Source organism: Oryctolagus cuniculus, chromosome 11 (genome assembly GCF_964237555.1).
Source record: "Oryctolagus cuniculus chromosome 11, mOryCun1.1, whole genome shotgun sequence".
Taxonomy (NCBI): Eukaryota; Metazoa; Chordata; class Mammalia; order Lagomorpha; family Leporidae; genus Oryctolagus; species Oryctolagus cuniculus.
This window is the reverse complement of record NC_091442.1, coordinates 71,363,334-71,379,089: the sequence shown is the minus strand read 5'-3', so window position 1 is coordinate 71,379,089 and position 15,756 is coordinate 71,363,334. Positions and strand designations below refer to the sequence as shown.

Below are 15,756 nucleotides of genomic sequence, written 5' to 3'. Positions count from 1 at the left end.
ACGCTTAACCCACTACACCACAGTACTGACCTGTTAATCAAAATATAAAAATTAAATATATTAAAATTACAAATTATCAAGCAAACTTCATCATATACTTACGTAATTCTTATCCATCTACTAATTAAATTTACAAAAATAGTTAATTGTCCCATTGTTGCTTATAATCCAAGTAAAATTATCTTATTCCTTTGAGATCTAAATCAATTAACTCTTTCTTTACTGAAACTTTTATTTATTTGAAAGAGCAGGGAGGGGGTGCAAATCTTCAATATTCTGGCTTGTTCCCCAGATGCCTGCAACAATTGGGGCTAGGTCAGGCCAGGCTAAAGCCAGGAGCCAAGAGCTCAGTCTGAATCTCCCTCATGGCTAGCAGGGACCCAAGTGCTTGCACTATCATCTGCTGCTTCCCAAGGTCCTGATTAGCAGGAAGTGGGAATCTGGAAGTGCAACACTCCAATAAAAGATGTATGCATGGGGCCGGTGCTGTGGTGTAGCAGGTAAAGCCACTGCCTGCAGTGCAGGCATTCCATATGGATGCTGGTTCAAGTCCTGGCAGCTCCACTTCTCATCCAACTCTCTACTTTGGTCTGGGAAAGCAGTAGAAGATGACCCAAGTCCTTGGGCCCCTGCACCTGTGTGGGAGACCCGGAAGAAGCTCCTGGCTTCTAGCTTCAGATCGGCGTAGCTCTGGCTGTTGTGGCCAACTGGGGAGTGAACCAGCAGATGGAAGACCTCTCTCTCTTTCTCTCTCTCTCTGTCTCTGCCTCTCTATAACTCTACCTTTCAAATAAAATAAATAAATACTTAAAAAAAAAAAACAAATAAAAAATGTGTGTATTCCAAATTGCAGCTTAAGCATTGAGCCAAAAACTTCCTCCTCGATTGACTTTGTAAATTAGAATCATAATTTGTCAGATCCCTTAAAATGCCAAATTCTTAAACAATGTAAGTACTTAAAATGCCAAAGAGAAAACCCTACAGATTATCTTAAAATTAGTGTAATAGTAATAACAGTAAATAATTTGGATTTTGCTCATTTCATCATTTGTCTATTTAATGACAAATCATTTCCAAGAGGAAATGATGTCATCAGCCCAGACCATAGCAGAGGTCTTTTGCCCCTGTGCCCTGAGGTTTACTGTTGTACAGAGGATGCTCCCGGGCAGACCACAGGGACTTGTCATTGTTACTTTATCCAAGCAGTTGCATAAGGCTGAGCTTAGTAGTGGTCACAAAGGCCCCTGTCAAAGAGCACTAGTATCATCCACTCTGTCTCTGAGTTTAAATTATATCGCTACTTAACTCTTCCCTCTATCACTGGAAATCTCTAACCCTATTAAAATCATATCTTAAGAGAACATTTATTGGTTCTCCTAAAATATAAATGTCATTTTATTTCATTCTGTTTATATTCAGGCTTGATCTAGCTAGTCACAAATGAAAGCACACTAACAGAAAAGTAAAATTTTAGAAGTCTAGGCCGGCGCCGCGGCTCACTAGGCTAATCCTCCGCCTAGCGGCGCCGGCACACCGGGTTCTAGTCCCGGTCGGGGCGCCGGATTCTGTCCCGGTTGCCCCTCTTCCAGGCCAGCCCTCTGCTGTGGCCAGGGAGTGCAGTGGAGGATGGCCCAGGTGCTTGGGCCCTGCACCCCATGGGAGACCAGGAAAAGCACCTGGCTCCTGGCTCCTGCCATCGGATCAGCGCGGTGCGCTGGCCGCAGCGCGCCGGCCGCGGCGGCCATTGGAGGGTGAACCAACGGCAAAAGGAAGACCTTTCTCTCTGTCTCTCTCTCTCACTGTCCACTCTGCCTGTCAAAAAAAAAAAAAAAAAAATTAAAAAAAAATTTTAGAAGTCTAAAAATAATGAAATGGAAAATATTTCAGCGCAACTGAATTAAAGATAATTTTATAGAGATATTTACAGGGCTATCACATGATCATAGATGAAAAGTAACTAAAATATTAGTTTAATAGTCATCATCTAAGACCATTTAAAGTCTAGCACATCATCTAGTGGGATTGTAAACATAGAACTAAAGGGCAAAGAAAAACAAGGTTCAGCTCCAGATGCACCACTAATGACCAGAAACTCAATTTTGTCAACACTGCTAAATATTTAGTCACTTAAATTTATAGCTCTGTCACCTGAGCCTGATTAAATCCAAACAGGAAAATCCTTTGGGTTGTTATTAGAAAATCCAGGTCACTATTTACAGTACAGAACATTCTGTTTCTTGCCACAAACTGGTTTCATTAGAAAGCACACACTACACTACATGTATTGAACACAGCTGTTCATTTTGTTAATCTGCCTACTTGTGTGTGTTAACTCCTTCTCTCATCCAAAACAATCAGCAGCCTAAAAGGCATTAGTGTAAGTTTAATTGACAGTCATGGCATAGAACAGCCCAATATAGGCTGGGAGGGTGTTGGGCTCTGCTCCACACGGTCATTCAAGGATCTAAGTTTCTTGTATCCAATGTCCTCTATTGAGTCCTCTTAGTTCTCAGGAATAGGCAAATATCCTGGAGAGCTCCGGGAGAGATTCTTTGAGCTATACCCAGAAGTGGTCTTCCTGACCTGTATTTGCATCTTTGTGGCCAGAACTCAGCCACGTGGTCTTGCCTACCTGGAGAAACGTGGCTGGGTAGCAGGGAAGCAGACACAGGGTGAGCAGCCAGCAGTTCCATGTTTACAATCCCACTACATGATGTGCTAGACTTTAAATGGTCTTAGATGATGCCTCTGCCACATCACATCACAGGTTCATGTTTCCTGTCTCCATCTGTAACAAATAGAAATTATAATCAAACTACAAATTGATGTCATTGAAGAGATGCTTGTATAATTTTATCATGCGTGAAGGTCACACAACAGCAAGCAAACTGATGAACTTCACATTCCTGTATCACTTCTTTTTCTTGAAATCGTATTTTTTTAATTATTATTTTTTACTTATTTGAGCATGACAGAGGGAACTCCAATGTACTGGTTCACTCCCCAAATGCTCATCATAGCCAGGGTTCGCCTGGGGGCAGAGCCAGGAACTGGGATCTCAATCCAGGTCTCCCACATGGGTGGCAGGAGCCCGGCTGTCTGAGCCATCACAGCTGTGTCCTAGGGTCTGCATCAGCACAAAGCTGGAACTAGGAGCCAGGGTCAGACTTCAGACCCAGGTACTCCCGTGAGACAGGGGTGCCTTAGCCACTAGGTTAAACGCCTATGCCTCGCTTCTACTGCTGCACATCATCTCGCCTTTTACAAATCAAGACCATCTGCAATGTTGAAATAGATGCCTTATTTGTTTTTCAAGAAGATCATTGTGGTTGAATTTCCAAATAGACAAATTTCACCAGACTACAGTGACTACTGAATGAAAGCCCATCTTTATATAACGTTCCAGTTCATGACATAGGGGTTCGCTAAGAGGGGAGATAATTTACTCTGACGCATGTTTTAGGAATCCAGCACTTTCAGCGGTGTGCAGAAAGGAGGAGGAATGAGAGCTGAAAACACATGGAGCCCGCTGCAGGAGGGCGGGCAAAAGGCACTGCCGGTCTGAATCTGACCAGGAAACCGGAAGAAGGTTGGAGAAGGGTAACAGGCAGATAGGAACCTCTACATAACTTCTACACCTGATTTTTGTGTACCCTGTCGTTTAACAGGGTATACGTAGACCAGGTGGACGTGACCAGCATTGAGTAATGAGTCACGTGTGATGCAAATTGCATACTATCAGAGACAAGACCATCTTTCAACATGCATTGTTTTAAGGTTAGTCACTTAGAACCTAGTCAGTGGAAGTAAACAAAAGCATTCACTTTTAAAAATAGCTTGAAATTCACTTTTAATTGACAAAAATATTGTATCTTTAGGCGGAAGTGTGTCTTTGTCTTTTAATTATTTTCCTATGAACAAAACTGTTACTTACTTTTCAAGATTAATTTACTTATATCTTTGAAAGAGAGAGAGAGAGTGAGAGAGAGCAAGAGAGTATTCCCCGAATGGCTCCAACAACCAGGGCTGGGCCAGGTTAAGACAAGGAGCCCGGAACTCCACCTGGGTCTCCCATGGAGTGGCAGGAACTCAAGCACTTGGGCCAGGAATGCTAGCAGGAGCTGGATTGGAAGCAGGGTAACCAGGGCTCAGACTGGCTCTGGTATGGGGTCCTGGGCTCTCGAGTAGAAGCTTAGCTTGCTGTGTCACAACACCTGCACTGAAAACGTTGTTCTGAAAACTATGCCTATAGTTTAACCCAACAACTGAAGGAAGGAACTAAATGTTGTATCATGTATTTTTGACACCAGTGTACTGGTTGGGAAACAAACTTTACGGAACTTCTCGAGAATCAACACACATTTCAGAAAGAGATAGCCATAGTACACTCGACGGCGACGGTGCAAACGCACGTTCTGAAAAAATGAAGGCTGAGTGTGCTCCTGCTCGTGTTAACCAGAAGTGTGATCCAGTTCAGTCTGTAGGCACACCTGCTGATGAAGTGCCCAAACCGGGGCGTGTTATTCACAGAAACGCACTAATGACGCCCTGAAACCATTAACACCAGCCGCAGTCACACGCCAAGTGTGAGAAGTAAGTGCAAACTCACAAGAATGCTTTGAAAGAAAGCGTATTGAATTTAAGACCTGACAGAGACAGATGTTAACCGGTTCAGATAAGAGCAGGCCTCACATAAAATCGTATTTGGGATTGTGGAGATCAAATGTGTGTATACAATCCCCGAGGCCTAAAGGCAGGGTTGCATCGGAGACGTTGGCTCTAAAATGTTGGGTGATGCTAGGGCAAAAGAGGCGGCTTAAACGCCACGGTCCACTGAAGCTGCCGCTCAGTGTATTTCGGGCTGGCTAACAGCACGGAAGGCTAACTCGTGGCAAAGAAATCTAGCAACGTGTTTTTCTTTGACACTAGGTGAATGCAGACACTGTCACAGGCATCTTTTTAATATATCTGCAGTTGAACTCTGGTTGCCACAGGAAGACACCGTTCTTTCTATTTTTTTAACCTGGTGGCCGATCAACACAACTGTGAACTGTATAAAACGATAAAGGATTGCATTGTGCAAACTGTGTCAGAGTTTAGGATTCTGTGTAGGATTATATTCTGACGGCACAGCTGCAAAGACCGGGAAACATTCTGGATTCCTTACTCAGCTTTAGGGAGTTGTGCCAGGATGTAAATCAACAGACTGCTTCCTTTATCAAGAAGTCAGCTGAACATAAAAAACTGTGGATGTGAGATTGCCTTCTTCCATGGAAAGATCACTTCCATTTCATGATAATTTTGGAGGATGAATTTCCAAACTGGCTACTGATGAAAGGTTGGAGATGAATTTTGCTTCATTTTGTATCACAAAAATAAATAACCTGGCCTCGCTGAAATTATTCCAAAATATCTTCTTCCATTCTATCAAAAATACCTCTGTGAGCCTGGTTTCTCTACAAAGCATGGTAACAATTCAGATGTACCACCATTGACATGAATGGTATTACTTACAGTTTGTCTGTAGGCATCTCATATGGGAAATCCTATTTCATTCGTAATTTTTTACTTAGTTATGACCATGGACAAATCCAAAGTTATGCAAGTAGTAGGGACTGCCTGTGTTAATCATCTGAACACATTCTTTCAAGAACAATATGCTTTTTGTGATTATTTTTTCCTCTCTGATGCTTGTTCTGATTACATTTTTAAGATGTATTTATTTGAAAGGCAGAGTCACAGAGAAGCAGAGGCAGAGAGAAAGAGAGAGAGACATGTCTTCCATCCGCTGGTTCACTTCCCAAAAGGCTGTAATGACTGGAGTTGAGCTGATACGAAGCCAGGAGCCAGGAGCTTCTTCCTTGTCTCCCACTCAGGTGCAGGGGCCCAAGGACTTGGACCATCTTCTATGCTTTCCCAGGCCACTAACCAGGAGCTGGATTGGAAGTGGAACAGCCAGGTCTCGAACCAGTGCCCATATGGGATGCTGACACTGCAGGCAGCAGCTTTACCTGCTATGTCACAGTGCTGGCCCCTGATTATACATATTGAAATATAATTTGATGTCTCACGATCTAATAATAAGTGAATTAACAGTAAAAATCACAGACTTGTAATTGGTATATCTTAGCTTTTATTTCATTTTTCTATTAGTTCATTTTCATTCTAATAAAAGAAATGTAGAACTTTAACAGATTGAAAATGAAAACAAGGAGGAAATGATCCTTCATGGAAGACAGTGAAATGTTGCTTTTGGGGTCCGAGGGATCCAGGGACAGGTTTCCACAGAGCCCACAGACCGAGCTTCCAAAGAGTCCCAACCCCAAAGGCACTAAGCCGGCCTCTGGGGCCCACGCAAGCTCTCCCGGGGAGCAGAGGCTGAGGGTACATAGCGACATCAGGGTGCTAAGTCCAAGGGCTAGGGTGTTCATGGGGAGCCTAGGGAAAGCTCAGGTGTGCAGGTGTGTGTGTGCAAGGCCTCTCCCGGTGTGAGGTGGAGAAAAAGGGACCAAGAGGCAGCTCCTCCACTGCTCCTGTGTTCTAGCACGAAACCCATGGAGTCCAAGAATTTTAAATTTGAACCAGATTTGTTAACAGGATGTATTTGTCAGGGCAGGGTACAGCAAGGTATTCAACAGTAGATAGCCTCCTTTAGAGCTTGAAAAGTTTTAAACACTGGGGCTGGCGCTGTGGCGTAGCGGGTTAAAGCCCTGGCCTGAAGCACCAGCATCCCATAAACATCAGGAGAGAACTTGTCCAGGAGTTAGGTCAACACTGGAGTCGTAGAGTGGGCAGTCAGCACGGAGGGGACGTTTGAAGCTCAGTAGAGTATAGAGGGCAAGTCCTTCATGTATGTCTGGCTTTGGGTCTTTGGCCTTTCTGTACCTCAATTTTTTCATCTGTAAAATGGGGGTGTTAATAAGCACCTACCTCATGAGATTGTTTCAAGGATCAGATGAATTCATCCATATGAAGTATTTAAAACAGACTTGGCATGAGTGAACTCCTGATACCAAGGAAGCAGCTGAAGTCCTTGGGCAAGGAAGGCAGAGTGAGAACAAAAGCAGCTCAGGAGGAACCCGGGATCCGGGGGGCAGGGAGGGCAGATGGAGTGTTCCCAGCAGCTCAGACGGTAAACGCTTGGTGGGTGGCTTTGACAAAGGTTGTGGGAAGGAGCCTGAAAAGGAGCATTCAACACGCCGAAAACCAGCTGTGAGGTCGGAGGGAGAGCGCCTAGGAGCGCTTATCAGAGTCGCGGTCAGGAATGCTGTAGCTTGTAAAGGCTGTTTCAGGCCACAGGAAGTCAGACTGCGTCCATGACAGAATGAGTGGTGGACGCTTGTTTTCCGTCTGGCTGAGTAACTGTAGTGGAAGCCACTCTTAGACAAAAGTTGACGGCAAAAGGAATGAGAGAGAACGTAGTAGCTGGAGGGTGATCCAAGGTTGAAAGAAAGTCCTTTTGTGTTATTGAAGCATGGACAGACTTGCTAAAAGAAAGAAACCAGTGCAAGAGGAAGCGGTGATTAACAGAGAAGGAACCTGGAAGGAGAGGAGAGGGAACCAAGAGGCAAGACAGAGAGGCCTGACTTGAGGTACAAGGGAACAGGCTAATTGGTAAGGACAGGCATGTGTGAGGGGTGGTAAGTTGAGGAAGTTCTTAAAGTTCGTGAGGAGAACTTGAATTTCTAGAAGAGCAAATAACACAGCTGAGTGGTAGGGAGCTTACTCCTTTACCGCCTGTGCCAGGTTCTCCAAGTTGGCTCACTCCTCTAGTCTGATCGGACTGCCTGCTTGTACTACAATACAAGGTAGTAGCTGGCAAGCTACAGCCATTGGGCCATCTTTAGCCCACTGTCTGTTTTTGCTCTTCTCATGAGATAGCAATGGCCCTCACTTGTGTGTGTGTGTAAAAATATACAAACATAAAACTCACCATCTTCACCATACAACTCAGTGGCATTAGTACATTCATGATGTTGTGTAACAGTCACCACTCCATTTCCAGAATCCTTGCCAGTGCCCATTTCCAAACAGAAACTCTATACCCAATCAACAATAATGTCCCATTCAGTCCTCACTGGCCCCCAGTCCCTGGCAACCACTATCCTACTTTCTCTCTCTGTGAATTTGCCTATTCTAGGTCCCTCAAATAAACAGAATGATACAATATGTGGTGTCCTTTCTGGTGTCTGCCTTATTCCACTTAGCATAACGTCTTCCAGGTTCAGTCATGTGGTGATATGTAGTAGAATTTCATTCCTTTCTGTGGTTGAACAATGTTCTATTAAAGGTGTATACTATCCCTCTTTTACCCAATCTCCTCTTGATGAATCCTTGGATTGCTTCTACCTGTTAGGAACACTACTGTCACGAACATATGTGTATGAATGTCTGTTCCAGTCCTTGCTTTAAATTCTTTTGGTTGTATTCTCAGAAGTGGGATTGTTGGATCATACAGCAATCCTATTTATAATCTTTTAAGGAATCCCATACTGTTTTCCATATTATGTATATCAGTTTACTTTCCCACCAAGCATATACAAAGTTTATGAATTCTCCATAATCCTCATCAATACTTGTTATTTTCTGGATTTTTGAAAGCTAGAATGGTCCCTCATTGGGAGCCAGTCTAAGAGATGTGAAGTGGTATCTCATTGCAGGTTTCATATGGGAGCAGGCTGGGTAGTCATGGAAGCCTTCTAATGAGTGTGAGAAGGTACTCGTTGTGGTGTTCATTTGCACTTCCCCAATGGCTAGTGATGTTCATCATCTTTTCTTGTGCTTATTGGCCACCTGTATATCTCCTGTGGAGAAATACCTACTCAAGTTCTTTGCTTATGCAGTAGTGTTGATGTTGGTGTCAATGTTGAGTTTTAGGAGTTCTTAGTGTATTCTGGCTATGACTATCAAACATGTGATTTGAAAATATTTTTTGTTTTTACTATTCTGTGGGTTCCTTTTTTATACTGTTGACCATATAGGTGAGTGCTTATGTGAGTTATCCCATATGCTCACATATGTGAGTTTATAGATATTAGATACGAGTTATCCAACACTCCTTTAATAAATCCCTTCCTGCTTTGACAGCTAATGTGGCCTTCATTATCTACAAGCAAGAACCCTGACTGGCACATTTAGTAAAGATGATGATATTTTACAAGGTAATATTTCCTGAAAAAGTAGTGTTTTGTGAGAAAACTCTTAATTTTTTTAAAAAAGATTGATTTATTTATTTGAAAGGCAGAGTTACAGAGAGGCAGAGAGAGAGGTCTTTCATCTGCTGGTTCATTCCTTAGTTGGCTGCAACGACCGGAGCTGTGCCAAAGACTTGGGCCATCTTCTACTGCTTTCCCATGCTATAAGCAGAGAGCTGGATTGGAAGTGGAGCAGCCAGGACTTGAACTGGTTCCCATATGGGATGCTGGCACTGCAGGCAGCAGCTTTACCCACTATGCTACGGCGCTGGCCCTGAAAACTTTTCATCTTAATTGTGACTTTCTCATCAATCTTCACTGCCTATAACCCTCCAAATTATACATCAATAGGAAACACAATAAAGATGATCAAAGGAATAGACACAGAATTTAGACACAGAAAAGGTAAAAACTCTGAGTAACAGAAAAAAACCCGTAACAGAAATAGCACATTTAATTGTAGGAATTATTTTATTCCCTGGACATTTGATTTCATTACACCTGAATGAGAAAGAGACATATCTGAAGAGAAATGAAATCCTACGAGTCTGACTTTCTGAAGCAGAAATCCTGAGTGTCTCACAAGAAGGAGGGCAACTTCTCTCTACAGGGCAGGGCCGGCTGATCACGAAGTAACTCATCTCGGAGAGGATGGAGGTGGGCAGGGGGAGAAGGACGAGGCCCTGGGCCCAGAGCCAGGAATGCAGCCTTCTCTGTTAGTCTGCTTCTGTACTGAGTGAGTGACGTCACTTAGAGCTGCTCCTCTTGCTTCCAGCCAAAGATCGCACTCTTAAAAAAACACCAAGAGCTCAAATTAGAATGCTTGCTTTATTGTTATTTATGCCTGATCTCTATTTTTCCCACACAGCCGTGTGGATGAGTAATAATGACATCATCGCAACAACAAAACCCTTTACACAAACCCTGCTACAGGAAGGCACATGTTTTTCAGTCCTCTCCTTTTTTCCATATGATTTCCCTGTCTATTATTATCAGTCTTGTGGAGAGAGGAATAGTTCTGTCCTATGGTCACCATTCCCGTAAAAAGAATTTTTCCCATCTTAGCCCATGTGAGAAAAGTTGGGAGACAGATGAAGAAAAAAATTTTTATTTTTATTATTTATTGTTTATTTAAAAGGCAGAATAATAGAGACAGAAAGAAAATACAGGGGTCTTTCATCCACTGGTTTACTCCCCAAATGGCTGCAAATGCCAGAACTGGGCCAGGACAAAGCCAGGAGCTTTGTATCCCACATGGGTGGAAGAGGTCCAAGGACTCGGGCCATCTTTGCTGCTCTCCCAGGCACATTACAGGGAGCTGGGGTGGAAGCAGAGCAGCTGAGATTCAAACCGGCACTACTACGGGATACTGGCATTGCAAGTGGTGGCTAACCTGCTGCACCACAATGCAGCCCCAAAGAGAGCAATTGTACATGGAATGTTGCGGTAAGACAGACACACACTGAGAGTGATGAGATCGTTGTTGAAGGAATCAGAACGGAGAAGAAGCAAGACACAACAAGTGGGTCAGCTAGAACTGAGTGGAAGGCTGACAAGGAAGGCAGATCTCTTCAAAGAAAAGCACACTCTTGAAGGAGTAAGGAGTGGTTCTACTCTTGAAGTGCACACCTAAGGCACTGGGGCACTTTGGGTCCTCACCTTTCGTAGGTGAAGAACAGCCTGTGCAATCGCTTGTGTCACAACCAGCTAATGACATGCAGCTCCAGACAGCTGGGAAATAATTAACTGCTTGCCCTTCATTTCAGCCTACAATTAGACAGTGATGGGTGCAATTATTTGTGTGTGCAATTTTCCAACAGCAAATAATTGTGGCTAGAGAGTAACCTGCATTGGCAAAGTTAGAGATAATGAAGGCCCCTTTTAACAAGTTAGTGCTTAAAATGTAAGCAAATATATATTTGCTTAATGAAAAGACACTCCTGACTTTTTTGTAATTATGTTTTTATATTTTAACAACTGCTTTCCCTAGCCCATTTGTGGACCTCACCAAAGCATCATTGGCATAGTATAATAACAATTAAAATCTAAGTAACCAATGCCACATCACAGACAAACCAACGCTGAGTCCTACTGAGATGTTGTAGGTATCTACAGTGTCTAGGTTATTTTGCAACACTGTGCTGTAGCAAACTAACAGCAGTGCACACAATGCTTGACTACAAACATACAAACACATTCTCCCGGGTGGAGAGCCAGCATTCCCCCCACTGTGGGAAAGCCCTTGTTGAGTCCATTTGTAAGTTTACATCAACATTCCTGATCTATTCGTATGTCTGTTCTGTGGCTTCTCCTTTGAACTGACTGTAACGTCTGCCCGGATCCCTCAGTAAAGGGTGAGTTAAATAATAGTTAGTATCTATTTATTTTGTATCTGAATAAGAGTCAGGATTTTATCTTTTTCGATTTGGAGATCCTCTATTGATTTGGAGATCCTCTACCGAGGTGCTCAGTAGAGTGGACTCAGAGAAACAGGGAAACTCCATCAACAGAAATGGTATCGGGGGGCACCTTCAGATGTTGGTGGGAAAATGAGGTTAAAAGATAAGTCTATGTTGGTGAAAACCCTCTTTGAAATATACACACGGTGTTTTTCATAATACACATTTCCCATGGATGTTTTAGAGACCCTGCACGCTTCACTAACAGCCTAAGGCCAGGCACATCTGTTCTTGGTTTTTAGAGTTGAAATCAAAGTGGCAACAGAGCTTCACTGTTGGCTTTTCTAATGTTCATTTTCTCTCTACTAGTTTTGTTTATGGCTAATAAGTTTTTCCCCCCAGTTGATGACAGTAATGATTAGGAACTTTTTATAGTGCAAGCACTTGATGATTTCTGGAAATGAATTACTGGATTATAAAGATCTAGTCTCTGTTGAGTGATTTGTTCATATTTTTATGTGTGTTGGCATGTCTGCTTGGCTATTTGGAAGGTCAGAGAGAAAGAGATTTGAAGACGCCAGGCTACTGGCTTTGAAGATGAAGAAAGGGCTGTAAGACAAAGACTGTCAATGACCTCCAGAAACTGAGCAAGACCAAAAAGAGGCACTTTCTCCTACAGCTTCCAGAAGGAACACAGCCCCTTGATTTTGGCCCTTTTGACCCATTTCAGATTTATGACCTTCAGAACCATAAAATAGTAAAGTGGCATTATTTCAAGCCACTACGTTTGCATAATTTATTAGAGTAGCAGCCAGAAACTAATCCTTAAGAACATGTTCTTTCCCCAGGTTAGGATTGGGAAAGTGTTATTCAACTAAGACCTGGAATGTCATTTTTGAGGGTGCTGCTGCTCATTTTATTATACTTGCTTTTAAAGAACTATGATTGACTCTATGGTAGCACCAGTCACAAAGCCCTTCTAGGTAAACTGTCCTGATATTTGGCTTAATGCATCTCTACCTTACAGATGGGGATGACTTTGCTCAAATTTATAACTACTGCAAGTAGAATCTGGTCAAGAGTTTCTTGGACTTGGTTTCCTACCCCCAGGTAAGCAAGTAATATAGGCTTTGAAAAGTCCAATTGGATTCTTTAAGGAAAATTAACATTCTTCCTACACCTATAAGAATAATCTGGCCAAATGTAAACAAGCTAGTGTTGTTTTTAAGTCAAGAATAACCTATGATGAGATGTTATGTTTTAATCAAAAAGAGGAAAGTGTAAGGAAAAAAATTAGACTTCAAAATAAGCAAGAGACTGCTGCATGTCCATCTACCAATGACTGGATAAACAAAACGTGGCCTACACACACCGTAGAATACTCAGCCATACAGAAGGCTGAAATCTCGTCGTCTGTGATAATGTGGATAGACCTGCAGCTCGTTAGGAAACAAGCCAAGCACAGAAAGAAATATCCCATGACTTCACCCACACGTGGAGTCTAACAAACAGGGGATTGCATAGACGTTAAAAATACAGGGAGCTTACCAGAGGCTGGTGAGGGAAGGAAGGGGAAAGGCTGATTGACAAGTGCAAGGTTATAGCTAGCTAGGAGTAAGAAGTTCTGGGTTCTCCTGCGTAGTATCTCTCGGCCTTACATAATGTTAAAGTACAATATACTTCTTTATTAAAAAAAACCTAGATATAGGATTTTGGATGCTTTCACTGTAAAGAAAAGTGAAATGCTTAGAAGGATAAATGTATTTACCCTGATTGGATATTACATAATGTATACAAATAATGAAATATCACATAGTATCTCATAAATATGCACAATTTTTATTATGCACAATTTGTTATAAAATGAAACTACTGGATGGGTATTTTTTCCACAAAATGCTGAAACCTTCAGAAACTATCTGATTCTATAGGGACATGCCCTTTGTTTTGACTAGACTATGTTCTAACTCTACAAATTATAGCAAATTGACAGCACTGCAAATAACTTTTGTCCCTAGACATGCAAATAAATCCTACTCAGTGGTGGAGGGACAATAGCCAATTCTGTGTCTAACTGAAAATGTATTTTAATATTCCTGATCTAGACACATGTCTGCTTTGTGGACCCTTCTTTGGACCATCTGCGTATCTGCCTGATTCCCTTAGTAAAGAACTCAAATAGAACCTTTAATACATGTTCATTTTATATCTGGATGATAATCACATTGTTATCTTTTTTGAAAATTGTCCTTTACCAAGTCTTAGGTAAATAATATTATTAATCAGTTTATATGTGTTCATTTAGGGGAATTTGTTTTTTCATGCAATCCATATTATGGTCAGGTAGCTATGCTTATTAAAAATTTGCTTCATCTGTTAATTCAGTTTACATCTCTATGATTTCATCTATTTGTCTTTTTTTATAATCCCAAGAATTGGTCTTTTTAAAATATTTCAAGGCATTACCTAGAACTGTGTCTGATTCCGTCTTGGCCCAGCAGCAGCAGCAGCGCTTGGAAAGATCTTAGACATTTTCCAGCAGTCTGGGTTCTGGCAATCCTCTGGTTAGTAACTTATTTTTTTTAATCAAAAGAGTGACAGAGGTGGGGGAGTGGGGTGGGAAACAGAGAGAGAGAGAGAGAGAGAGAGAGAGGGAGAACTCCATCCAGTGGTTCACTCCCCAAATGCTTACAACAGGCAAGGCTGCGCCAGGCTGAATCCAGGAGTCAGGAACTCAATCTGGGTCTCCCATGTGGGTGGCAGGGGCCCCACTTCCTGAGCCAGCAAGTGCCGCCTCCCGGGGTATGCGTTAGCGGGAAGCTGGACCAGGAGCAGAGCTGGGCCTAGAAGCCAGGTGCCTGGATAGGCATTCACATCCAAAGCAACTTCTTAACTGCTACGCGAGCATCCATCCCCATCTGGCTAATTCTAGTGCACCTTCCCGTGTGCTGTCCACCAGCAGCCGGCGTCTTCGCTAGAGGGTGTGATGTGTGACTGCTGAGTGGTCCCCCCCTGCGTTGGTGTCCTGGACATCTGCCCCCAGGGACGATCATGTGGCCTGCACTCGGCTGACCTCTCCACCCAGCAGATGTTTCCACTTTTTGCCTTTCTGAGCAGCAGTCTCACTGGACAGCTGCCCAGCTTCCTCCTTCTGGTCTGAGCGTGATCGGGTGATCTCAGCTCTTTCAGAGCAGGGACAACGCACGTGCTCTGAGCAGAGGAAGCTCCTGACCCGGGTCTCCAGCTCTGTGTACCCCAGAAGACAGCCTCTGCCAACTGTGCCCTCCCCCTCCTCAGCCGCACAGAGCGGGGCATCCTCTGGAGCTGTCCTTTTAGGCTGGCCGACAGACAGGAGCACCATTCCACAGTTCTGCGTTTCCGGGTAGCCCTACAGTGTGCCTCTGTGCATTGCTTTGAATTATGGGAGTGCTATTTTCATTTTTATTTAAAGTATTTTGAATTAATTTTATTTATTTGAGGGCACAGAGACAGACACACACACATACACACACACGTATGAGAGAGAGAGAGAGAGAGAGAGAGAGAGAGAGGAAGAAAGAGATCTTCCATTCATGGGTTCACTCCCCAAATGCCTACAACAGTCAGGGCTGGGTCAGGCCAAAGCAAGGAGCTGGGGACTCCATTCAAGTCACCAGCCTGGGCATCAGGGACCCGACCACCTGAGCCATCACCTGCTGCGTCCTAGGGTGGGTATTAGCAGGAAGGTGCAATCGAGAGTGGAGCTGGGACTTGAACCCAGGGACTCTGATATGGGATGAAATCATCCCAAGCAGAGTCATAACCCCTAGACCAAATGCATGACCCCTATTTTGATTTTTTAAAATCACACATACAAAAATATTTATGGGAATGATTCTAGTTTTGTGAAAATATTTTTGTACATAAAGAAGACGCTGGCATGGTGGTCATTGCCAGTGATTATAGATGAGTTTTATCATTACTTCATCATCATTTTCTAATTCTTTGCACAAATAACTGAAAAAAAAAAAAAAAAACAAAGCAAAAAACACCCAGCTGCATCATGCATAAAGTGCTCACATTCTTTGTTATTGTCTGGTGCCTAAATGATCCACTACATTGTTTAAAAAAAAAAAAAAGTCTTTCAGGCATGGAAAGCCAAGACACTCTGGCAAAAGATCTCT

General features: G+C 43.0%; 1 long non-coding RNA gene across 1 annotated transcript; it reads right to left on the bottom strand.

Moving 5' to 3' along the window:
- Window positions 1–9,646: 9,646 nt before the first annotated feature.
- LOC138844220 (uncharacterized) lies at window positions 9,647–14,680 on the bottom strand. Its single transcript, XR_011379782.1, has 2 exons — window positions 14,286–14,680; window positions 9,647–9,983 (listed from the first exon to the last, which is right to left on the bottom strand). It is a non-coding gene; the product is annotated as an uncharacterized lncRNA (long non-coding RNA).
- Between the last annotated feature and the right edge of the window lie 1,076 nt (window positions 14,681–15,756).